This window comes from Ambystoma mexicanum, chromosome 5p (genome assembly GCF_040938575.1).
Source record: "Ambystoma mexicanum isolate Mex_15411 chromosome 5p, UKY_AmexF1_1, whole genome shotgun sequence".
NCBI classification, from domain to species: Eukaryota; Metazoa; Chordata; class Amphibia; order Caudata; family Ambystomatidae; genus Ambystoma; species Ambystoma mexicanum.
The window spans coordinates 22092646-22118946 of NC_090930.1; the positions used below are offsets into that span (position 1 = coordinate 22092646).

The 26301-nt window shown below is 50.0% G+C and overlaps 1 protein-coding gene across 3 annotated transcripts in view; it reads right to left on the reverse strand.

Annotated features, from left to right (window-relative positions):
• The window catches only part of OGT (O-linked N-acetylglucosamine (GlcNAc) transferase), an 810702-nt gene that overhangs the window by 51298 nt on the left and 733103 nt on the right, over positions 1-26301 (reverse strand). The window lies entirely within an intron of this gene.

A 26301-nucleotide genomic window follows, 5' to 3' on the forward strand; every position in this document is an offset into this window, starting at 1 on the left:
AAACGTTTTACTTTTATTTTTTTTAATCTAATCTGCACTTGCAGTTCAGTGAAGCCTTCAGCTTCACTACACTGGCTTTTTGCTCATCTGTCACGGGGAAGCTGACATGTCCTTATTTTATTTGTATTGCGCTCCTGGGGCATCTGGCGCCTGTCTGACACAGATACATAGCATTACATAGGCAAAGAGTCTTTGTTTGAATGTTACCAGATAAAGGCAGGGCAATACACAGTATTGAGCTAGGTAAACAACGAATGCAGAGAATTCTTCCACAGTTACAAATGAAAAGTACAGGCAGGTATGTAACAAAGATAGTAGCAAGTGAATGCAACGGTGCCTGTTACAAAGGAGGAACAAAGTGAAATTCAGCATTACAGGTGGTAGGGGTAGCAGTGGATCAGAGAGCCTCCAGATCACCGGGCCAACAATAGCTGATTTATGAGTACTGCCCAGCATGATCCAGATCCTGAAGACCACGTTTAGTTTTGTCCTTAAAGAGTTGGAAGGAAGGTTCAGATCTGAGGGAGTAAGTTAGAATGTTCCAAAGCATGGCAGCCACAACAGGGAAACTACATCCTCCAGCTTTTTGGAGCTTGAATCTAGGAATGGATAGGGTCGCGTTTGAGCTGATCTAAGGGGTCTTGTGGATGTGTGGACAGAGAACCGGTTGGTGAGATATGCTGGGGTGAGGTTTGCCCGGGCTTTGTGCGTCAATGCAAGGGTTTTGAGGGTCATTCTGCGCTCAGACAGATTTTGAAGGTTTTGTCTTGTGTCCGATATGTGAAATTGCCTCGGAATATTGAGGGCGGCCCTAATGGCATTGTTCTTTGTTACTTGAAGCTTGTTGATAATTTCTTTGGCTAGTCCCTAGGTATGGGGCATTGCAGTAATCGATTTTGGCCAGGACTAAGGTTCTAGCGAGGGTAGTACTATTAGTTGCAGTAAGGAATGGCCTACACTCGGGGATTAGTTTGCATTTGTACGCTGACGCTGCTACCACTGCGCTAGTTTGTCTGGTGAACGATATAGTGTGACATCAAGGTAGATACCTAGCGTCTTAGTATTATTGGACACATTGATGGTGTTGCCATCGTTAGTGAATGATTTGAAGGCAGGGTCCAGTTTATTAAGTCTAATGTCAGAGCCGAGGGTTAGTAACTCAGTTTTTTCATTTAGACAAAGTCCACAATGAGCCATCCAGGCTTGGATGACTGAATAGACTTCATTAAGAGCGTTTGTGTCAATAGCTTAGTCACCAGTAATAGGGACGAGTATCTGGGTGTCGTCTGCGTAATTTGTATAAACTACACCCAGATAATCAAGAATGCCGAAGAGAGGCTTCGTGAAAACTTTAGAGAGAGTAGGGGGGGAAACAGGACCTTTGCGGGACCCCACAGAGGACCGGTGAAGGTTCAGCGGAGGCAGTTGGTGAGAAAACCCTCATGGTTCTATTTTCAAGGAAGGATTTGATCCCAGATGTAGCTTCATCTGGGAAGTGGGCAGCTGTTTTTAGGTGGTGACAGAGAGTTTGGTGGTTGACCAAGTCGAAAGCGGCCGATAGATCAAGTAGAAGTAGGAGGGCTAATTTACCCTTGTCTTATGTCTTGGATTTGTGTTATGAGGTCAATCAAGGTTGTTTCCGTACTGTGTCTGGGACGGAAGCCTGATTGCCCAAGAGATTGTTATATTCTAGGTAATTCTGTATTTGCAGAAAGGCTGCACGGGCCAGAATTTGTTATAGAAAGGGCACTGTTGTAATGGGTCTGTAGTTGTACGGGTTGCAAGTTCCTCTTACCTGGTAACGTTCTTTCGATGGGATGGTCCTCTGACGTATTCCATATCTATGACAGTAATCACCACAGCTGTGCTGCTTCAGAAAATCTTTCAGCATCTGCGTCGATGACGTCGATACGCCGCCCTCTAGGACCCCTCTGACGGCCAACGTCACTGGATGTTATAAGTAGGATGCACGACGCCCGTAGCCTCAGTTGTAGTTTTTTCCCCAGAACGTGTGGCACCAATATTCTGCCAATCCGACCACAGAAAGCCTTGCGGAAACGTAAACTGCAATCGCATAAGAAATCCTGTAGCGGGGAAGGCAGGGAGGGAGCGTTATGGAATACGTCGGACCATCCCATCGAAAGAACGTTACCAGGTAAGAGTAACTTGTTCGAGGGGATTCGGTCCTCCGACGTATTCCATATCTATGACAGACTCCCAAAGCAGTACCAACGTAAGGAGGTGGGAAGAATTTAGAAGATAGAAATTTAGAATGCCCAATCAAATTGCAGAGTAAAGGACCGCCTTGCCACAGGCCAGATCCTGCCCCCGGATAGTAACGAGGGAGTAGTGTCGTACAAAAGTATGGCCCGAAGCCCAGGTGGCTGCATCACAGATGTTACTAATCGGAACACCTCTCCGCAGGGCAGTAGGGGCAGCCATACCCCTGGTAGAATGGGCCCGCAAGCCTAACAGAGGGTCCTTACCCACCAAGCGATAACATTCAGAAATTGCCAAGATAATCCAGCGAGACAAAGTCTGCTTACTAACAGCCTGTCCCAAACGCCTTCCAGCGTAACCAATAAAGAGTTGATCGTCCACTCTGACCCGGGACATGCGTGAAATATAAAAGCTCAAAGCTCTCCTAGGATCCAGCCTATGGAGCCTCTCCTCTTCCTTACCAGGATGCGGAGGAGGATAAAACGCCGGAAGAATAACCTTCTGGCTTAAATGAAATTCCGACACCACCTTCGGAAGAAAGGAAGGACGAACTCTAAGGACAACCCTGTCCTTATGAAACACAGTGAAGGGTGGCTTAACTGAAAGTGCCTGTAACTCACTCACTCTGCGAGCGGAAGTGACCGCAACCAGAAATACAGTTTTAAGAGTTAAGAGTCTCAAAGGGCAAGAATGTAAAAAGTCAAACGGAGCACCCATTAGAAACTTAAGAACAAGGTTCAAAGCCCAACCGGGCACCTGGAAAGGTGACGGAGGGAACACATTAGTGAGCCCTTTTAGAAACTGCAAAATTGAAGGAATTTTAAAATAAGAACACTCTTCAGACGAGCGCTTAAATATGGACAGCGCCGCCAGGTAACCTTTAACGGTACCCACTTGCAAGCCCCTGTGGGCTAAAGAAAGCAAAAAAGGCAGAACCACAGGAATGTCACACGAAAAAGGATCCACATTCTTAACCCTGCACCAGTTGCAGAATTTTCTCCAACGGCAACGGTACAAGGACTTGGCCGCCAGCGACCTGGCCGAAAGCAACACCTCCATCACGTCTTCAAGGAGGTCCCAATCCTTATACCTCAACCTTTCAGAAGCCAAGCGTGAAGGTTGCGGGATCCAACCTCTGGGTGGAGAACCTGACCCCCATCCCGTGAGAGCAGATCGTCTAGGTAGGGAAGACGACATGGGGGGCAGATGTACAAGTCGAGAAGGTCTGGGTACCATGTCCTCCTGGCCCACGCTGAAGCAATGAGGATCATCCGGGAACCGAACCTCCGTAACCTCAGCAGCACTTGCGGGATGACGGGGACTGGAGGAAACGCATACAGCAGTGGGAATGACCAATCCACGACGAAAGCGTCTCCTAAGGCTCCTCTTGGAGCAAATTCCTGCGAGCAGAACCTTTCGCACTTCTGGTTGACACTGGAGGCGAAGAGATCCACTTGAGGGGTCCCCCAAAGGGCAAAGATCTCCAGGAGAATCTCCTGAGCCAACTCCCACTCGTGAGAGATCGCGCTCTGCCTGCTCACAGCGTCCGCCGTCTCATTTTCGTCTCCGGCCAGATGAACTGCCGAAATCGAAATTTCCTGCTGGATTGCTCAGGACCAGAGCTGCATCGCCTCCCTGCACACAGGAAGTGACCCTGCCCCCCCTTTTTGTTGAGGTAGTGCATGGCCACTGTGTTGTCCGTCAGAATCAGGACATTCCTCGCACAGTCGGCAGAAAAGCCTTCAGGGCAAGCCTGACGGCCTGCAGCTCCAACAGATTGATATGGAGTCTGGACTCCGACGGAGACCAACGACCGCTGTCAGCTCGTTGACATGAGCTCCCCATCCCGTGAGAGACGCATCCGTCACGATCGCCACCTCCGGCCAGGGCAGCCAAAACAGAGCCCCCTTCATCAGATTGCTGCCTACGGCCCACCACAGAAGGTCCTGGGCGGCCGAGGACGACACCTGAACAGGGTCCGACATCCTGCTGGAGGACAGACCACTGGAGCGTGAGTGCCCATTGTAAAGATCTCATCCGCAACCTGGCCTCTGGCACCAGAAGAATGCAGGATGCCATGAGGCCGAGCAATCTCAAGAACTCTAAAGCAGGGAGACTCTGGGCATGTTGGAACTTGTGCACCATCTGCTGAATGTGATGAGCCCTCACCTGGGGAGGAAAACACTGCCCCAGGGAAGTCTCGAGCACTGTTCCGATGTACTGGAGCCTCTGAATTGGCGTCAAGTGGGACTTCTTTAAGTTGAGGGAGAAGCCCAGCTTGTGGAGGGAGTGGCAGGTGACGGACAGATGATCCAGGACTTGCTCGGGAGAACGCGCCCTGACCAACCAATCGTCCAGGTAGGGGTAGACGTGAATCCCCCCTTTCCTGAGATGCACTGCCACCACTACCATGAGCTTGGTGAAGACCCTCGGGCGGAGGTCAATCCGAACGGAAGGACCCGAAACTGAAAGTGCGAGTCGCCAACCGCGAACCTCAGGTACTTCTTGAGCTTCGGATGGATCGGCACATGAATATAAGCGTCCTTGAGGTCTAGAGACACCAACGAGTCCTGAAGTTGAAGGGCATGGAGGACTTGAGAAAGAGTAACCATCTTGAACTTGTCCTTCAGAAGGAGCTTGTTCAAACCGCGCAAGTCCATGATGGGTCTCAATCCGGGCTCTTTCTTGGAAATCAAAAAAATAAGGGGAATACCATCCCTTGTTCCTCTCCGCAACAGGCACCAGTTCTATGGTGCCTTTCTCCAGCAGGGCTTGAATTTTCTGTGCAAGGAGCGGATCCGGACTCTTCAAAGAGATTCCCTGGTGGATTGTCGTGAGGCCTCTGCCGAAAGGGAAGACAGTAGCCGTGGGTTATGATCTCCAGAACCCACACATCTGAAGTAATAGCACGTCATTCGACAAGATGCTTTGCCAGCATTCCCCCAACCGGCGAACCATGGGACACGGCCTCATGACTGAGCTGAAGCGGCGTTGCCTGAGGGAAAAGAGGCAACTGCCCGAGCGGCCTTGGCACCTCGAGTACCTTGTTTTCCACCTCTGGCACTCCTACGGTGGCCCCTTTGACTAGCAGCTCCTCTCGCTTTACCAAAGGAGAAGTAATAACGAAAGGAACCTCCCCTCCAGTGCTGTCCCCTAGGACGAAAAGGCAGAGGTTGGCGAACTGCAGCGCTCAACGACTTCGCTGCAGCTTTTGAGGTCTGCAACCTCTCAAGGCTCTCTTCAGCCTTGCTGCCAAAAAGATGTTCACCATCAAAGGGTATGTTGAGGAGCCGGGCTTGCCCCTCAGGAGCAAACCCCGACTTCCGCAACCACGCAAACCTGCGTACTACGGTGCTCGCCGCCATGGACCGGGTAACGCAATCTGCCGACGCAATCTGCCATGTCCAGACCCGACTGAACAGCCTCACATGGCATCCTTGCCACCCTGTATCATAGCAAGAAAGACATCCTATTCGTCCCCTTCGGGGATATGTTCAGCCGCTAAGGAAACAGTTCTACAGAGTGTGTGAAACGTGACAAGGCACATACGGAGTTGGCTGCTTGAAGAGCCATACCCCTGAAGAAAACACTTTCTTCGCCCAACCATCAGAACGCTTGTCGTCCCTATCAGGAGGGATGGTAGGATACAACGCCTGCTTTGCTAGGCCGTAGCCGCCTGCACCACCAAACTCTCCGGAGTGGGGTGCTTGGTCAAGTAGCAGGGGTTGCTACTGGCTGGGCAGTATTTTCACAGCAAAGACTTGCACACTGCCGGGAGACTCTCCGGAGCAGTCCAAGCAGCCGCCTCCCTCCTCTGTAGAGCCATATGGAACGGCAGTACCGTGTCAGTTGGTGGACCTTGGTCGAGGATATCCGTGAGGCCATGCTGAAGAAAATCCCCTGGTGGAGCAGACCACCCAAAGTACTCGGTGACCCTTGACATAAGGCGCCGGTACGAGGATTCGGCATGGGTGCTAGGCTGAGGCCTACAAAACTCCACCTCCGGAGAGGTGTCCAGACCACTGGTGTCATGCAGTGACTGACGCAGGTCCTCAATCTGACTATGTCCCGATATAATCTCATCTGGCACCGTATCAGGAACCATGCCATCATCAGAGCCCTCATCCACCTCCGAAATGTAATCAAGATGGTGGAAAGTGGGCACAGAATGGGGAACAAAGCCATGTTTGGCCTTGGCCAGAGCCTTTCTAGGGGGTTCCACCGTACCCCGGGGTATCCCGACAAAACAGCCTCGAAAGGCGTCGAGTGAATCGGCGTAGATGCCGAGCGCGGCGCCGACAGCATCGACACAGGGCTCGAGGGAAGAGCCCCGAGCGTGTCCTTCGACAGCCTGGGCGCCGATGGGGTCGACGACTTCTTCTGAGGCGGAGCCTCGAGAGAGTCCCTCGACGACCTCGGCGCCACAGGCGTCGACATCTTCTTCGAAGACATCACAGGTGCACACGGTCTCGAGCGCGTCGAGGACCTGGAACAGGCATGACTAGAACGATTCCCCTTGTCCGAGCGGGACCTTTCCCGCAAATCGTGTGACCACCCGAGCCCGAAGCCGTACGAGCAGTGTGTCTAGTACAGTCACGCCCGACCCCACTCGGAGGCGCGGATGGACCGGTGCCCTGCGATTCAAGAATCGCCAACATTTTCTTACCGAAGGAAGCCCATTCCTCCGGAGTCGTATGCTTTGTGGGATAAGCGACCCGCCGACGGGCAGAGTGCTCAGACGGCGTGGCCGTAACCACTCCGGGACAGTGACCCACTAGACTTCGACGACGATGCGGAGAGTCACCCCTCGAATCGTCCGTCGAAAGCCCAGTGGACCTCAACTTCCGGGGCTTGGACACCTTACCGACCGACAGCTTCTTCTTACGCTCCCGCAAGGCTTTGGACGTAAGCGACTGGCAGGCGACAATCATCCGTGTCGTGGGCTTCCCCGAGGCACCAGAGGCAGGCGTCGTGCAAGTCTGTCACTGACATCTTGGACCCGCAGTCCCCACACCACTTGAAGCCCGGACGCGGGGTGGAAGAAGAGGAAGACATCCCGATAACTTCACAAACAGGTTCGAAGAACCGAAAGAACAAACTCCAAAGAGTCGAGGTGCGCCGAGATCTCCGAAGCGAACACAGAGGAAAAAATGAAACTGAGGCTACGGGCGTCGTGCGTCCTACTTGTAACATCCAGTGCCGTCGGAGGAGGTCCTTGAGGACGGCGTATCGACATCATCGATGCAGGACGCAGAAAGATTTTCCGAAGCAGCACAGCTGTGGTGATTACGGTCATAGATATGGAATACGTCAGAGGACCCCAATCCCCTCGAATGGGGTTTCTGATTAGGGGGATGACCCAAGCATCTTTAAGGATGTCGGGCACAGTTCCTGTTTTAAAGGAGGCATTAATGAGAGTGGTAATGAACGGAGCAAGGTCATGTGCAGCCGCTTTAATAACTGGTCCGGGGCATAAGTCGCCTTGACAGTTGGACAGTTTGAGCTTCCTAATGATGTTTTCCACTTCCCAGGTGGACAAGGGTGAGAAACTAAATGGTTTAAATGAAAGTTCAGGGGATGTGATATTTTACGTAGCTGGTTTAGATTCTGGGTCAGCGAGTAAGCTACACTTTTCTTTTTAGTTTATTTTGGTTTGAAACAGATATTATTTTTTTTATCAACGAGTGCCTTTTGGATATTAGTGCACCATAAGGAGTCTGTGATGCATTTGTCAATAGGGGCAATTGGAGATTCAAGTTCTTTGAGGATCTTGAACAACTCTTTTGTATTAGATTCAGCTTGTATGATTTGTTTATTATAGGTGTCTTTTTGCTGAAAGGATAGCTTCTTTGCAGATAGAAGAAGCTGTGGTCAGGATACTCTTATTGGCTTCAGAGGGGCAGTTTTTCCAATGTGCCTCAGCATTTGGGAAAGATAGTTTCCCTTAGTCTAGTTACTACTTGTGGTGACATTTTATCATTGTACAATGCATCTGGCAATGTAGTACAAAGGGGGTAGACTTTTTGTTTTGCCCTAGACAAAGACGCAGAGGGTTTCTGGTTACTTCAGCTGTGCCTAAGGGGCAAGCTGGTGGCATCAGTTTCAGTAGTGTATTGTGTTTAATCCTTAGCACGTTTGTTAGGGAGAATGTACATTTCTTTTGCCAATCCCCCTCCACGAGACCCCCCAGCACTTTTGCTGGGCTTCTGGGATTTTTATGCTTTATAATCCTGAGTGAGTGGGACTTTTTACCATCCTCATTTTGCTCTGATTTGGGAACCCTGTTTTGCTGTTTCTGTATTTCTTTTTACCTGTAATGGAGTCATGCTTTCCTCCATGTATTTCACCACAGGCATCTGTAATAAATAGTTTCAGCACACAGCATCCTATGTGCAGTGTTGCCGTGGAGTCACTTGGGCTTCCCCTTCTGTTCTTCATTACATTTTCCTTAAAACGGCTGTTCGCAAGGATAGTAAGGTACTTTTATCTTACCTTTCTGTTTGTGGAATCGGCACACACCACCCTATGTGGAGTGCAGAGGAGCTACATTGTAACTACTTTCCCAATGCTCCTGTAACTTTTATACTTGCAGTCAGACGAACCTAAATGCGTGGTGGCAGTGGATACTTTTCTTTTATCATGTTTGTTTCCGGGTCTGTGGCTCAGTGGACTAATGCATCCGCTACAGGGGCCTGTGTCTGACCTCATAGTCATAGGTTTGAATCCCAGCAGGTCCCCTCAGCCCTTCATCCTTCTGAGGTCGATAACATAAGTACCATTAAGTTGGGTAACAAACATCTGTTATTAGCGCCAAGATGCCCCTCTTCAGGAGTGAATGTGCACTTTACAAATACACCTGTTGTGTTATGTTACACAGCTGCAGTACAGCAATCGGGGGCAACCATTTTCCCAAAATGGCCCCACATTTTGTTATTTCACCATTTTTCGTTTCTGTGTTCCTTCTTGGTCCTTCCACCATTCCAGGTGGGGGTGTGTCCTTGAGTTTTGCCTTTGGTCGGATACCTTTGTGAAGCCTGCCAAGGCTCCACTGTGTCTGCTGAGGCAGGACCCAGAAACGTCCCTGGTCTTTGTCATAGGGTATGCCTGGCTGGAACCGTTTTAACTGGGCACTTAGCTGTCATACAAGGGGAGAGCGCCCCAGGTGATTGATGGGTCCATAGAACTGAATGAATGGGTTCCTGCATAAAAGGCAATACGTCCAGCTGCATCATCTTTACTCTAAAAGGTACTGTGGGGATCTTGGTAAATTGACTTTAAGCCATGTGTGTCGCTGTTGGGTAAGAATTGGTGCAGTCACACAGACTACAAAAGACACATCTACTTGGTATTAGGTAACCCACCTTTTGGTATTTTGTATTGGTTTATTATTTGAATCGCGTGCCTAACCCTGAGGTAACTGGGTGCTTGAAAACTTAAGGTTACAGACATGGATGGGCATACTGCTTAGAAACAACAAGAATGCAGAAACCAGAAAGGACCCTGGGTACATATGGGTCGGAATCTGGGATGCAGGAAACAAAATACAATAGTAGGCTAACAGGCGACTGACCAAAGCATAGACAATGTACGGCAGGCCTAGTGAGTACTTCTTACTGGGGAGGTTTGTTACCAATTTTTTATATCAACTTTAAAAGCGAGGAAGGAGGGCTCTTGTCTGAGGGGGATGGGGATAGAGTTCTATCGTTTGGCAGCTTGGACTGGGAAGCTGGCCCCTCCTGCTGTTTTTAGATTGTATCTTGGGACCACTAAATTGTGTGAATGCGATGATCTGGTAGTACGTGTGGGTTGGTGTAAGCAGATTCTGTCAGCCAGATATTTCAGGCTGTGTTGGTGAGGCATTAATGGGTGATGGCCAGGGTGCGTAGAATGATTCTGTCACGGATGGGTAACCAGTTGGCGTTATGTCTGTGTGTGGAGATGTGGCATGATTTTGGGAGACTGAGTGCTGCTCTTAATGGGTTATTCTGTAGCACCTGGAGTTTTTTCAGGTTATGCTCCAAGGAGCCAAGGAAAAGTGTGTTGCAGTAATCAATTTTCGAAAGAGCAAGTGCTCTGGCCAGTGTTAAGCAACTACTTGGGGATAGAAAAGATTTGCAGCTATAGATCAGTTTATTGGTAGAGGCCGTGGAGGATGCAACACTGTTGGCCTGTTTAAGAGTTGAATCGAGGTAAACCCCCAATGTTTTCATCTCTTTGGATACTTCGATTATGTTGCCATCAATGACGAAGGAGTAGTATCTGGTATAGAGTTTGTTCAGGCGTGCCCGAGTACCCACGATCATTAACTCGGTCTTATCGTCATTGAGACAAAGGCCGTTGGTGGCCATTCAGGATTGGATTTTCAAATAGATGTTGTTAAGCAGTTTGGAGTCGTGGTCGTAGCAGCCAGTGAGGGAAATAATGACTTGAGTGCCGTCTGCGTAGTTGGTGTAGACAACACCAAAGTTGTCCAAGCGGTCGAATAGTAGCTTCGTAAAGATATTGTATAATGTGTGTGAGCGACAGGATCCCTGAGGGACACCACACAATATTGGTGTTGCGTCAGCTGCGGCAGAGGGTGAGAAGACTTTGGTGGTCCTGTTTGAAAGTAAGGATTCAACCAAATCAGAGGCATCAGTGGAGAAAGCTGCTGCTGTGGTCAAGTGCTTGGTGAGGATTTGGTGGTTGACGAAGTCGAAGGCTGCAGATAGGTCAAGTAATAGTAGGATTGCTAATTTGCCTTTGCCCTGTCCATTTTTATCTTTAGTTCTAGGAGGGCTGTCTCAGTTCCATGTCTGGGTCTGAAACAATATTGTCTAAGTCCTAAGAGATTGTTCTCCTCCAAGTGTTTCTGGATGTATAGGTAAGCTATGCGATCCAGAATTTTTAGAAGGAACAGGACGGTGGTGATGGGTCTATAGTTATTGGGGACGTTCGGGTCGAGGTTGTTTCTTTTGTTAGTAATGGCATAACCCAGGCTTCCTTGAGGTTGTTAGGTACCTGGTTAGATGCAAATGAGGAGTTAAGGTGGTGCTGAAAGGGGCACATTTTTTTGCTCCGTCCTTGATGATGGTGGCAGGACAGACATTGCCTTGGTAATGGGATTGTTTTAGGCTTTTTATGAGGTTTTCAACTTCATTGGGCGTTACTTGCGAAAAGGAGAAAAGGGTGGGAGGTTCTGGCTGGGTTGTGGTGGAGGGCCGGGAGTCCGTGATGAGACTTGCCTTTTTAGCTTTGGTTTTATTTTGGAGTAAGGTAATTTTATCTGCAAGGGCTTGTTGGATTTCTGTGCACCATTCTGCGTTTTTGTTGCAGTCTTGTGTAGGTGGTGCAGGCGATTAGAGTTCTTTTAGTATGCTGAGTAGTTCCTTAGTTCTGGAGTTGGTATTCTGGAGTCGTAGGTGTCTTTTTTGGCCGAAAGGATGGCAGTTTTGTAGATTGTGGAAGCAGTTTTGTTAGATATGGAGGATGCTTTGTGTCAGGAGGCTTCTGCTGATCTTTTCTATTTCTGAGACTTTTTAATTCGGGGATGAACCACTTGTTGGGGTGAGCCACTGGTTTGGCTTTCCTGAGTTTGAGGGGGGGCACAGTATCTAGAGCAGATTTGAGTGTGCGGTTGTAGAGGTCTACCATGTTTGGTGGGTCGAGATGAAGTAATTTAATCTCATTAAGGAGGTTGCTAATGAGGGGTTTGAGGCTGTCTATGGTGATGTCCCGACAATTCCTGGATAGCGATGGGGGTTCTGGAGTGGTTTTGGTCAAGGTAGGTCCAGGGATGGAGAACAGGATGAGATGATGGTCTGACCATGCAACAGGTTCATTTTGAGTGATGGAGTGATGGAGCTGGAGCAGTCAAGGTCAGAGACCCAGTCCAGCGTTATGCCTTTGGAATGGGTGGGTGTAGTAATTCTATGTATAAAGCCTAGGTTAGAGATTGAGGTCTCCTAGGAGGATCGTTTTGGATCCAAGTTTGGTATGAGTGGAGAGGAGGTCCAGGATGTCGTACTCAAAGGAGGGCGAGGGGCCAGGGGGCCGGTAGACAAGATGCATGAGTATTGTGTGGGAAGGCGTCAGTTTCACTGATCAGCTCCGCTGATGGGAGGCTTGTGTGGGGCATGGCTCTAATGGCTAATTGGGATTTGGCAATGAAGGCCACGCCACCACCTTTGCCTGAGGCTCTGTCAGCTCTGATGATGGTATAGCCTTCCGGTAGGGCTAGAGAGATTGCAGGTCCTGCTGCCTGGTGAAGCCAGGTTTCTGTAACAGCCAGGAAGTCTAAGCTGTTTGAGATAATGAGGTCAGAAATTTCTGTGGCGTGAGCAACGAGGGAGCATGCATTGATGAGGGCGCCTTTGAAATCGGCGACCGGTGGCTCGGAGATGGGGTCTTTGAGGCTTGCATTAAGAAGTGGTTGAGCTATGGCGCTGCTGGTGTTGAGGAGGGCTTTTGGGTTTGATGGTGACTTTATGGTTGAGGAAGCGAGTACCTAGTCTTTGGTTCTGAGTGTAGAGTGAGATTGGGATGAGTGGTGTAGGTCGTGAGGCGAAACGGTGTAACCACTCAAGGGGGCTAAGTGGGTCACTATTAGTGTTTAGAGGTGCTGCACTGGTTGGACTGGTGTTTTGTGTGTAGGTGGGGTTGGTGGTGGCGGAAGGATGGGTGTGACTGAGTGAACTAGTGGTAGGATGGCGGCTAGGGCCAACGTGGCTCTATGGAAGGAGGCCATGTTATTCTTTATGCAGTAGGTCAGATTTGAAAATTAACAAATGGGCAAATTCTAAATGCAGTAGGCTATTACCAATAATTGGGGCGCACAAATATGCAGTAGCCTAGATTCCAAAATTAGCAAATAGGGAAAATTCTATATGCAGTGAGCAGGCACCGAAAATCTGCCGGTAGGTCAAGTATGTAGGCGCTAAACAGCGGACACAGGTTGCCAGCGTGATGAAAGCAGGCCTAACAATGTGGGCATAACAAGGAACAGTAACTATATGGCTATATCAGGAGCAGAATGAGGCAGGCACAGGTATCAGGCACTCGCACACTATGGTGTGGTGTGTGGGCCAAATACAATGGCTAGTAGATTGGCTGCCAGTCTAGGTGCTGTGGGGCTTCAAGGCGGGCAGTCGGGTACAAGGGTAGGCACCGTAAATAAAGGGACAACAGCGGAGTTGTATAAGCAGATATACAAGTTGTATGACTGGAATGGCAGCGAAGCGACACAGGTGTGCATGAGTAATGTGCACATTGATGATGGGAGATCACTTCGGGAGCAAATTGATTAAGTGGGGTAGCACAGGATATTGCGTTAGTAATTGGGCGCTAACGTGACGGCGGCAATTCAGTAATTTTCAAAAGCTAGTGAGTCGGTGGAGTGGGCGGGCAGACGTAGTATAACAGTGATATGATACAGGTTACCTCTGCTGTAGAACTGGCAGGGGGTGAGGCCCTGGCCTCTGGTCCGCGCTGGACAGTCTCTGGACAGTTGCTGGCCTTACCCTCAGGGCCTTCCCAGGAAGGGCCGGCTTGCGCCTCCCGGCAGGCGATAGGTTTAGATATTGGCTGTAATAGCCAATCGCAATGCGGCTGTGCTCTGATGGTAAAGTGGGGCTGAAGAAGCATCTCTGGAATCATGGGTGGCCATCTTGGAATGGCCCGGGACCTTGTGTTGCTGAATGGCGTCGGGTTGCCCTGATATAGGTGCAGGATGCAGACAAAGGCAGGCACGGCTTTCTAACTGTGCAAATAAGTTGGTAACCAGTGGCAAAGGTTACTCTGAAGAATATTAATAAGGTTGCTCACCGTAGTGACCACCTTACTCCTAATCCATAGTCCACTTTCCTCCATACTTATGAGACATTCCTCCGTCCCGTGGGACGGGACCGGAGCACTTTGTAAAAAGCAGCAAAATTTTCAAAAATGTGTCCTTCCTCTCTTTTTACGCATGGTACCGCCTGCGGACGTAACCCTGCCCTCCTTAGCTCCGCCCAGCGCATTGCCCATCAGTCCTTTTCTATCACCAGGTCAGAGACCTTTAACCAATAACAGAGGAACCTTATTAGAGGGGACGGCAGGAGGGCGTGTTGTGGAAAGGGTTCTATGGACTAAGAGTAAGGTAGTCACACGGTGAGTATTATACTTCTACGTCCCGTCCCCTTTCCTCCATACTTATGGGAGATTCCCAAGCACTCCTCAAAGGAACTACGGGTGGATGGAAACCCTTTATTGAAAAAGGTTCTTCAGCACAGCCTGGCCAAACTGAGCATCAGATCTGGAGCTTAGGTCCAAACAGTAGTGTTCACAAAAAGCCGATGGAGAGGCCCAGATAGCCGCTTTCGCGATGGTCTCCCAGGGGAAATACTTTTGAAAGGCAACAGCAGCTGCCTTGCCCCGTACCAGGTGTGCGTGAATCCCTTTAGGAGGTTGGAGGCCCTGAACAGTGTAAGACACTATAATACAGGCAGCAACCCATCTGGGGATAGTCGCTTTGGCGGCCCGTTTACCCTGCGGATTACCAAAGGTCACCAATAGTTGAGAAGAACTCCTGGGCAATGCAAAACCCTTTCGGCTTCCAAAGCTGGGTTTGGGAAGAAGACGGGCAAGGAGATGGATTTAGATGACTCAGAAACCACTTTTGGCAGGAAAGAAGGATTCGTCCTCAGGACAACCTTATCCTTGTGAAAAACCAAGAAGGGATGCTCCACCGACAAAGCCTGGAGCTCACTCACGCGTCTTGCCGAAGTCACAGCGACCAAGGAGGACACTTTCCATGAAAAGGTGCTTAAGATCTACCGTGGCCATTGGTTCAAAGGGCTTATGGCAAAAACCGTAAGGACCACGTTCAGATCCGACGTCGGATTCGGTTCGCAAACAGGAGGGTAAAGACGCATTAGACCCGCAAAGTGCCTTTTAACCACTGGATTTGACAGAAAAAGCGCACTGGCCCGTGGATAAGTAGGCGGCAACAGCCAAAAGAAGTCATGCATGAGAGGACATGAATGCCCGACTCTGCTAGGTGAGAGACTAAGGACAGCACTGTGTCGATAATAGCCACCCTGGGATCAAATCTTTTGGCTAAGCACCAGTGGCAGAACAGAAGCCATTTGCTCCTGTATTGAGATCTCATCAAGGGCTTCCTGGCTGCCTGAATAATGTGCATGTTATCAGCAGACAGGTTGAGAAGTTCTAAAGATCTGAACTCAGGCACCATGCTGCCAATCTCTCTGGTGATGCAGGTCGGGAACCAACGGAAGCCTGATCGGTGCACACACCGACAGATGTTGAAGCTCTGAAAACCACCACAGAGCTATGAGCAGAAGAGAATAGTTCACTGTGCTCCTCAGTTTGCAAATCGTCTGATGAATCAGAGGCAGAAGAGGATAGGCCCTCATGTTGTGCCAAGGAATCTCGAGCACATCTGATGGCATCTGCAGTAACATTCAGCTGGCCCAGGATGTGTACTGCCACCAGCCAGATGGCATGCTGCACCACCCATTCCCAAATCTGAATGCCAAGATCCACAAGAGGAGGGGACTTGGTACCCCCCTGCTTGTTGATGTAAAACATGGACAGCACATTGTCCGTGCGTACACGGACCACTTGGTTGACAATGACCAGCCTGAACGGCTTGACCTCCAGGAGCTCCAGGTGATTTATATGAAGGAGCTTGTCCTGGGGCGACCAAAGATCGGAAACTTGAAGAAGGTCCTACATCGCACCCCAGCAGGGAAGAGTCCGTTGGGATTGTCATCAGCGGAGCGGGGTCCTGAAAAGCTGCGCCCACCGATAGATTGCCGAGAGGTGACCACCACAAAAGCTCTGCTCTCATGAAAGCTGGAATCGGTATAATTATGGGAGACGGATACATAGCTTGACGCCAAGAACTCCAAGAGCCATCTGCGTCCACCTCATCTTGAGCCGAGCAAGAGGAAGAGCCAATACACACGAGGCCATGAGGCCCAGATGCCTCTGGAACAACCAGGCCGACATGCTCCCCACTGCGCAAAGACCCACAGATGGCCACCAGATCCACCATTCTGTCCACAGTCAGGTATACTCTGCAGTCGATCATGTTCCAACGCAAACCCAGGAAAATCGGGTCCTGAGAGACTGTCATGGAGGATTTCTGCCAGCTCACCGACAGCCCAATGTGAAACAGGAGCTGGAGGAGAGACTGAAGGTTGCTGGCGGCTTTCAACGGACAATGACTGCGCAGCAGCCAATCGTCCAAATACGGATACACATAAATACCCTGAAGCCGAAGATAAGCTGCGATAATTGACATCTTCGTAAAGACATGTGGTGCCGAGCTGAGACCAAAACGGAGCACTCGCAACTGGAAGTGCTCCTCCCCCACGGAAAACCGTAGGCATCTCCGATGCGGATTCCATATCAGGATATGCATATACGCATCCTGGAGGCTCACCACGCTGAGCCAATAGCCCTTCTGCAAAGAGGACTTTATTTGACAAGGCGCTATCATCTTTAATTTCTCTTGGAGTAGAGAGAGATTGAACTGGGAAAGGTCTAGGATGGTGTGCAGGCCAGCCTGGTTGCATTTGGGCACCGTGAACAGACGGGAATAGAAGCCCTCCCCTCGCTCCCCTAGGGGAACGGGTTCCACCGCCCTGAGATCCAGTAACTTCTGAATCGCGGCTCTGAGGGAAGGCGACCCTGACCGCTGGAAGGGAAGATTGATGGGTGGGGTAGGGGAAAGGGGTAAGCGGAAGCCCGCCCGAGCGACTGACAAGACCCACTGGTCCTCGGTGATGGCCTGCCACGCCTCCAAATGAGACGCAATGCGTTCACCCACAGGGGTCTCGTGCGAGCACAAAGAAACTTCATTTAGCTGATTTTTCGGTGGCGGTGCCACCTGAACCTGAAGAGGAGGCGGAGGAACGGGAGAAAAACCGTCTCCGTTGCTGCCTTCGGCAGGAATTTTCCAATGGGGTATCAACCCTGCGGGACTTTCGGTCCAGAAAACCCCTGAAACCAGAGGAAGGCTGAGGCTGCAAGGACGTTCTCTGTGCCCTGCAAGGCGGTTTCACCAGGACCGACAAAGACTTGGGCGGTCCGAGTGCTATCCTTAGTTTTGGTCAATACAACGTCCGTTGTGGAATAAAAAAGCTCCTTGCCATCAAAGGGCAGGTCCAAAACCTTATCCTGCACCTCCTTAGAGAACTTGGTGGCATACAGCCAAGCCTGATGAGGTGTCCACGCCAAGCATGAAGCCGCGGGCTGAGGTGTCGACATGATGCACCGCAGCCTCCAGCATGTCCTGCGCCAGGACCCTAGCATCTGACAAGCCCGCTCTGAAATCCTCTAGCTTTTCAGCAGGAATAAATTCGTCAAATTCCGACAGACCTTTCCACATTTTCATATTCGCCCCCGCTAACACCAATTTCTGCGTTTGCTTGACGTAACTGCAGGGCTGAATTAGCAAAAATCCTCCTACCCAAGGAGTCAAGAAGCTTTTCCTCTTTGGCCAGAACCTGTGTAGCCGTTGCGGAAGACGGTGCAGCAGGTCTGGATTGTAAAGTGGCAGCAGCCACTACCGTGGAGGAGGGGGGCGGGCAAAACGCTAAAGCCACCTCTTCCGAAGAATTGAGCCTATAATGTACGTCAATTTTCTTGTTGACAAACAGTCCAGAGTGTGGTTTTTCCCAAACTTACAGACCTCGGCCAAAACGTCCTTCTGCAAGAACAGGCCGGTACGCTCCGAAGGAGACAAGGTGAACGCCCCCGAAAGCACACCCTCCTGCGCAGCTGGTGCCTCGGGTACTGGAACATCCAAAAGACACATGTCCAGCACCCGGTCATGAAAGGCTCTGACAGAGCGGGGCTGGACATCACTGTCCTGATCCTCTTGCCGTCCAACAGACCCGGATCAGGCTGAATTGCATCAGGCACGACTATATACTTGTCCACTGGGGACAACGGAGGCAAGGGAGGAAGAGTCGGGGGGAGGTCCAGCTGGTAAAGGCGTCGCCGGCGGAACCACAGGTGCCGCAGCTGGGACCATCGGCGCCGGTGGGCAAATCTCCCTAAACAAGCCTCGAAAATACTCCTTCATGGGGTCAGAATGCATAAGTCTTTGAAACTTGCCGAAAAAGACGTCCTCTGCCGATGATTTAGGCGCGACTGGAGGAGGCCTCTCATGAGCGGAGTAATTCTGGGGGCGCAAGGGAGAGGGTTGCCAAGAGGGCCCTTCCCCACTGTTGTCCACATAAATCAAGGGCGCTGATGCCGCAGGAAGCCAGACATTGCGCAGTAGGGGCATCCGAGCGTTCCAGTCATAAACTGGATGAAAAGGATGCGCACAAGGAAATCGATGTTCACCTGAAAACCCACTCCCCACAACTAGAGCCGATGGCGTAGTTGTAAGGGAGGTATTCAAAATGGCCACCATAGTCTTGGCGGGACCGGCCGCCATTTTGTCAGCACCTGAGAACTGCGACACGTGTTGAAGTGAGACAGAGGTCTCCACAGGCGGGTCAGGGGTCTTCATCTTAGCCGTAATACAAGGAACCTCAGCCGAGTCGGTACTGCGTGGTCTAGAATGTAGGAATTCCAGACCAAGACCTCACTCCGTACCCCCTCAACAGGTCTGGTGTCACCGCTTGTACGGGAGCGATGAGGAACACACCTTAACAGGCCTCTCAGAACTGTTGGTCACCCTAGCCTCCAAACGAGGGGCCTCGGACCCGAGCCCGGTATCTAAAGCTCCTTCACAACGGGCCTCGAACTTTCGTTCGGTACCAACAGCCTCAACTGAGGCCTCAGGGCATACTGCAGTGTTTTTACAGGCAGCTTCAGCCAAGGAGACCTCGAAGCAAGCTCCGGTACCTGCTGCCACATTAGAACTGGCCTCACAAGTAGCCCCCACAGGAGGGGCCTCGGATAGTAATCTGGTGTCAATAGGCCCCTTACGGAGGCCCTCGGAGAAAACTCTGGTACACTTTTTAGGCATAGAAGGCACCTTAGGGAAAGCCCCGGCAATAGAGCTTTTGCCGCTCCTCCTGGACCGGGAAGGAGTTCCCCGGCCGGGGTGCTCTAAAAAGTAAAAACTCACCGGGCGTTTCTTCTTTTCCTCAAACCTAAGAAAATGCAATGGGGGAGCGCGCTGAAACACCTCCCACCGCTCCAGACGACATTGAAGCGCCCGACCAAAAGGGAGTCGCAGTAAAAGCACGAGTCGCACCGGTGGTCCGGACCCAAACACTCTAAACAAAGAGGATGGGGATCCGCCCTAGCGAAGCATCGCTGACAAGAAGAACAAGTAGGAAAATCTAACTGAAACGGCATAAACGGACTACTACACGACCGCTAAGCCGGAGCGAGAGAAGACACTGGAAGGAAAAATATCTTCTGAAGATGCAAGTGTGTCCAGTCCCGATCGAGCAGAGAAGGACTGATAGGCGAAGCGATGGGCAGAGTTACGGCCACGTGCGGTACCCCGCGTAAAAAGAGAGGAAGGACACATTTTTGAAAAATGTGATGCTTTTTACCAAGTGCTCCAGTCAATGTCCCGGTCAATGTCCCATAAGGAGGAAAGGCGACATAAGGAAGAAAGGGGACGGGACGTAGGAGTAAAAGGGTTACCGCGCCTATAGCGCTAAGAGTGAACCCATAAATAGTAACATGCTGTAGTCAGGTAGCACTCGATGCATACCTCGGAGAGGTGCTGGGCTTCAGGGAGGACTGCAAGAGGCACTGTTCGGGAGCTCCTGCTCCTCCTTAGGCAGTCTGGATATAGGTATAGGTCTGTACTACACAAGTTGGTAGTGTGACTGAGCAGCCAGGCCTATCCCAAAAGGGGTAAATGTGAGCTGTACAAATGAAATGCGACAATACAAGTAACCAAGTAACAGTTCCAGTCAAGGTTTCAGTTATAAATATTTATTTAACATCAGTTTTAGTAAAGCATTCCTTAAAAATGTTCACAGTCAAGCAAACTTTGGAATTACTTTTCAAAATCAATAGAGCTGACGAATACTCTTTGGAGATGCCAATACTTTTCTCCTACACCCTCAAGTGACTTCAACAACAAGGATAGTATTGCATTAATATATAACACCAGTATACATTTTAGATTCTGAGTTTCTGTCACGATCCGACCCTGGATGGTTTGGGATTGTTGGAGGAGGTATTAGCGGTTCCATCATGTATTCCACGTTTCTGGAGGTAGCAGTCTAGTTTCCCCAACATGGCGGCTGCTGAGGACTATATCCTTCCACCTGCGTTAGTGCTCGGCGCATTGCAACTCTGTCGAGTTGTTCAGAACGCTGTGGTACCGAACAGGGCTCTGTTCTGTACTTTCCTTTTTGGCCACTTTCATGCTATGTTCATTGCCGCTCCCACCTTGCATGCTTTCGTTTCCGCTTCTCGAGTGCAACCTACCTGCCTGCTGTCCTTCCTGTGTCTCTCGCGGAGAGCTTCCTGGTTGCTACTCGTTCCGTGTTGTGAGCGGAATCCTCCTTCCTGCTGCTCCTTCCATGCCTCGCATGGAATTTCCTTAAGTCCAGTCCCCACAGCGGCACACGCCGACACTCCCAAGTTAAATCCACTGATTTGTTTTGGAGGCGGCTTTCATCCTGATATACACTTCTCGCAGTGTGTTCTGCTTTCTGGGCCACAGGTATTTTTTTTTTTTAAAAAAAACATTTTTATTGATTTACACGTGAATAAAAACACATTATTCTCCCCAGCTTCCCTCCCCTCCCTGACCACCCAATCACCCCCGGAAGAGTTCGGGTCTTAGTAAGTTTTCTCTTCGGGAACTTTTACGTGCTGTATGAGTCTGATATTTTGATATTGTGTGGGCACCATTGTTCCATATAGTCTGATTTCAAGTATTCCAGCACAGATCCCCATTCCCTCATGAAGAAGGAGTTTTGGCTCTGAAGATGGTTCATGATTTTTTCAATGGTTATTTGGGACCACACCTTTTGTAACCAGGTGAACACCAGTGGTGGGTCTCGTTTCTTCCAGCTTTGAGCTATTGTTGCCCATGCCGCGATGACTAGGCGCATAAAGCTCCTCCATTGTGCTCTGTGGAGTCTCTTGGCCGGTGGGTCCTTGAATCCGCACAACCACACCCTCATTCCCATTTGGTCTGCTTCTGGGAATATTTCTGACATTTCCATTTGCACTTCTTTCCAGAAGCCCTTCACTCCCCGACAGTCCCACCAAATATGTCTCCATGTTCCTGCGTCCGAGCACCCCCTCCAACAGCGATCAGACGTATCCAGGTACATTGACTTGAGCCTCTCAGGGGTGTAGTGCCATTGTGTAATTATTTTCAGCCACATTTCTCTGGTTTGGACGGCCCTGGTGAGTTTGGGGATGCCTGCCCACAGTTCCTCCCATTGCTGCCTGGGAATTTCCTCCCCTAGCGTGGCGTCCCATCTCCTCATGTATGTCCACTTAATTTGCTCTTCTTGAGTGTTCATGAAGTTATATAATGTCGACACCAGTTTTTTGTCACCTGGGTTGGTTATTATGTACGTCTCAAATGGTGTGAGATCTCTCGTGGCCACCTGGAAGACCTCTGGTGTACTTAGCCAATGTTTTATCTGCTCATATTTGTATATATCCGTTTCTGTTAGCTTCCACATATTTTTACATTCCACAAAAGTTTGAATTTCTTTGTCTTGGAGCATTTCTCCTATTTTCCTGCATCCTGCTGCTTCCCATTTCTCAAAGCCACCAGATTCCTGTCCTGGTGGGAACTGTGGGTTCCTGCAAATAGGCGTGAAGGAAGCCAATGGTGTAGTCATGATTCCCTTTCTGGTTTGGACATCCCAGGCGTTAAGGGTGGTTCTCATGACCTCACTTACTCGAAGATTCAGGTGTCTGTGTTGTTTAGGTTTCCACAGTAGGTCCTCCAGGGGGGTCCTGGCAACCGCCCTTTCTTGTGTTACCCAGATCGTCTGCTGGTCCTCCCCCAACCACTCCTTCAGGACCCAGAGTTGAGCTGCCTGATAGTATTTCCTGAAGTGTGGTAGGGACATTCCGCCTGCCTTTGTTGGTGTCGTGAGAATGGCCCTGGCAACCCTTGGGGGTTTCCTGTTCCACACAAAATTGCGATACTGCTTTGGAGAGAGCTTTGAAGAAGGAGTCGGGGACTGCTACAGGGAGGGCATGGAAATAGTAAAGCACCCTGGGGAGTACGTTCATTTTTACTGATTGAATTCTTACCCACTATGAGATCCTGAGCGGGCACCAACGTTCTAGATCCTTCTTAACTCTATTTAGGAGGTGTATGTAATTGCACTTATAGATCTTGTCCACCCTATGCAGGGGTGTCACCCCTAGGTATTTGATGCCTTCCTCTACTGTTTTTAGACTTAGGAGGCCTGCCACTGTTTCTAGCGACTCCGTTTCCCGCTAGGGGCATAATCTCTGATTTTTTCCTATTTATCTTCAGGCCCGATAGCCTCCCATATTCCTCCAGTGTTTCTATGGTTCTCGGTAGAGAGGTCCCGGGGTCTTCCAGTGCTAGGAGCACGTCGTCAGCGTATGCTATAACCTTATGTTGCCTGCCCGCCATCTCTATCCCCCTTACCCCCTCCGATTCCCTTATCTTAATTAGGGAATCGGAGCTCCAAAAAGGGGCTCCAAAAATATAGCACATAGCAGGGGTGAGGGGGCATCCCGGTTTCGTGCCCCTTGAGATCTCCACCCTATCCATGATTTCTCCAGTTATTGCTATTCTAACCGATGGGGAGTTGTAATTGGCTTTTACCATATTTATAAAATGTTCCCCGAACCCCATGCGCTTCAGTATTTTGAAAAGGATGGACCATTCTACACGGTCAAATGCCTTTTCGGCGTCTAATGAGAGTAGTATTGCTGGTGTATGTGTGATGCCTATTTTTTCTATCAGATGGGTTACTCTTCTTAAATTGTCATGTGTTTGCCTACCTGGGATGAAGCCTGATTGATCTGTGTTTATCAGGGACGGGAGGAGGGGTGATGGTCTGGCTGCCAGTACCCTAGTATATATTTTCGCGTCCAGATTTATTAGGGCTATCGGGCGGTATGAGCCGGGGAGAGTGGGGTCTTTACCTGGTTTAGGGAACACAAGGACTTTTGCTTCATTCATGGATGGGGTTACGTTTCCAATGTCCTTGAATGTATTGAGTAGCCTTGTCAGGACCGGAACTACTATGTCTGCATATTTTTTATAAAAACGGGGCCGTAAATCCATCCGGGCCTGGTGCCTTTGAGATTGGAAGGCCAATTATTGCCTTGAGGACCTCTTCTTCTGTAATCCTAGATTCTAAAGCCTGTTTGTCCTCTTCTGCTATTGTCTGTATGGGGATAGATAAGAACTTATCTTGTTTCTCTTCATCTGGATGCTCTGTTGTATATAGTTCTTGGTAGAAAGCTTTAAATGCATCCCCTATATCCTTTGTGTTTGTATGCGTCTGTCCTAGTGCGTCTTTGATGTTCAATATCGTCATCGATTTCTGTTCCCCCCCCCCCCCCCCCGAGTTGTCTTGCTAGGTATTTGTCCGCCTTGTTGGCCCTAATGTAGTATCGTTGTTTAAGGTAGAGTAGGGATTTCTCTGCTTTTTTGTTGCGGAGCATCTCTTGTTGTCCCTGGATGTGTTTCATTGCTTTCTTGAGGCTTCTTGTGGGATGGGTAGTTCGCTCCCCTTGAATTTCTGTTAATTTCTTCTCGAGGGATCTTTCCCATTCCTGATGCTGTTTGTCTTTGGCGGCTTTTAGCGCTATTATGTGACCCCGAGTTACTGCCTTAAAGGCTTCCCATACTGATCCCTTTGGGACTTCACCATTGTCATTTAGCTCAAAGAATTCTTTGATTTTGTCCCTTAGTTCCTCCCCCAGCACCGGATCCGTTAGAATGTCGGGCGGCAGTCTCCATCTCCAGAGGCCTCTCCCCCTTACGGGGGTCTGTATATCGAGCCATAGCAGGGCATGATCCGATAGTGCTATCGATCCCTTTTCGATACCCTGAATCCTCCCCACCAATCCCACCGACACCCAGATATAGTCAATCCTTGACATCGTGTTATGCACGTGTGAGTAGTACGTGAATCCGCTATCTTGTCCCTTCAGTTCTCTCCAGGCATCTTGTAATGCCATCTGCTCCATTCTTTGTTTGAGTTGGATGGGGCCCCGTGCGCCTGCGTTCCTCCCCCCGCACTCCTATCCAGACTGGGTTGCCAGGCCAAGTTCAAATCTCCCCCCAATATAATCTCACCCTTTGCATTTTCCTCTAGTTTTCCCAGGGTGTCTGAGGAATCCGTCCTGCCCAGAGTTCGGCGAGTAGATTGCCGCTAGGGTGAGCCTGTAACCTTCTATTGATATATTGGCAAATGCAAACCTCCCTTCCCTGTCAACTCGGGTATCTATGAGGGTTGCCACCAGACCTCCCTTTGCTGCTATCATCACTCCTGCTCTTTTTTCCCCCTGCATTTGCCTGCGCCCATATCGTGTACCCTCTCTGAGGTGTACTTTCTTTTTGTCCTGGGCCTTAATATGCGTCTCCTGGAGAAGCAGAATGTCCGCCCTTTCCCTGCTTACCAGAGCCTCCATTTTTTTCCTTTTCACCTGCGAGTTCAGCCCCCTTACATTTTGTGAACAGATTCTAAGCATCCCCATCCCGTCTAGTCTACTGCTTCAACCTTCATTCCCGCTTGTTGTGTTCCCTTCCCTCTTCCGGAGTTTCCCCCCCTGGTTGCTATGGCGTTGCGCCTATCGCTCCATGCCCTCTCATAACTCAGGATTAACTGTGCAGGGAGTCCTAAACCCTGCGTCATCCTTCGACCTAAGCGGTGTTCCTCCTGGTCCCCCGCCCGGCCTCATGGCTCTTGGTATCCGAGGTTTTGATTATTCTTCCTCCGTCCTTCCCCTCGGGTGGGTGAGCCGTCAGACCTGATTTCATTTCTCTATTGGTCCCCTGATGGTTTCCCTGCTTTCCCCCATCCATTTGTTTTCTTCTTTCGTCGTATTACTTCCCATCCTCTTGGCCTTTTGTGCGGGTCCCCTTTTGACCTGGCATTTCTCGTACCCGTCTCTTCCATTTGCATGTCCATTATATGGAGGCCTTCCACACAGTTGGTCACTCTTCTCTGCTTGCCCTCCCACTCGAAAAGTAGACCAAATGGGAACGTCCATTTGTATCCGATTTCTTTCACCACCAACTCCCTCACCAATGGGGCCATCTCCCTCCTTTTTAGAAGTGTCGCTGAGGCCAGATCCTGGAACAACTGCATTTCCACTCCGTTCATCCTAATGTGGTCCAGCTGTCTCACTTTCCTTAGAATCAGTTCCTTTTGTGGGTAAGATGCGAGTGCCGCTAGTATGTCCCGTGGTCTCTCCCCTGGGGTGCCTGTTCTTTTCGGACCCACCCTGTGTACTCTGTCTATCCCAATGTTCTCTGTTTCTTGTGCCTCAATTATATCTCTAAATACCTCTTGTATCGCACTCTTGAGATCTTTGTCCGTCACTGATTCAGGCACATACTTGATGCGGATGTTGGATCTGCGGGAACGATTCTCCAGATCCTCACATTGTATTTCTAGGTTGTGGGTGAGTCTAACCAGATGTTCTTGTGTTTTACTGTTCTGTTTCGCTTCCTCCTCTATATTTTGTACGATTCTCTCCACGGTGTCAGTCCTTTCCTCCAGTTTAGCCACATCTACTTTCAGCTCTTGTACCACCTGCTTCATCTCGTTCCTCATTGTGGCAAATTGGTCCTGGACTGTGGACATGAATTTGTCCTGGAGCTCCGTGAACCAGGCCCGCATATCGTCCTTTGACGGTGGAAGGGTGCTCTGGCTAGTGGGGTTTATGGCCAACGAGGGTTCTTCGCCTGCCCTGTCTTTCTGGGTCACCTATGCTTCCGAGGACCACAATTGGAGCAGGTTCGTGTCCTGCCTGCTGGGTTGTGGTGTGGGTTGTGAGGCGCCCCCTTTCCCCTTCGCTCGTGACAGCTTCCTTGCTTGCTGAGGTCTGTGCCGTGCCTGGATGTCTCCCGGGGGGTAGTGTTGTGACGGTTTCACGTGGGCTCCCGCGTCCAGATTGGTATTGTCTTTTCTCTTTATGCTG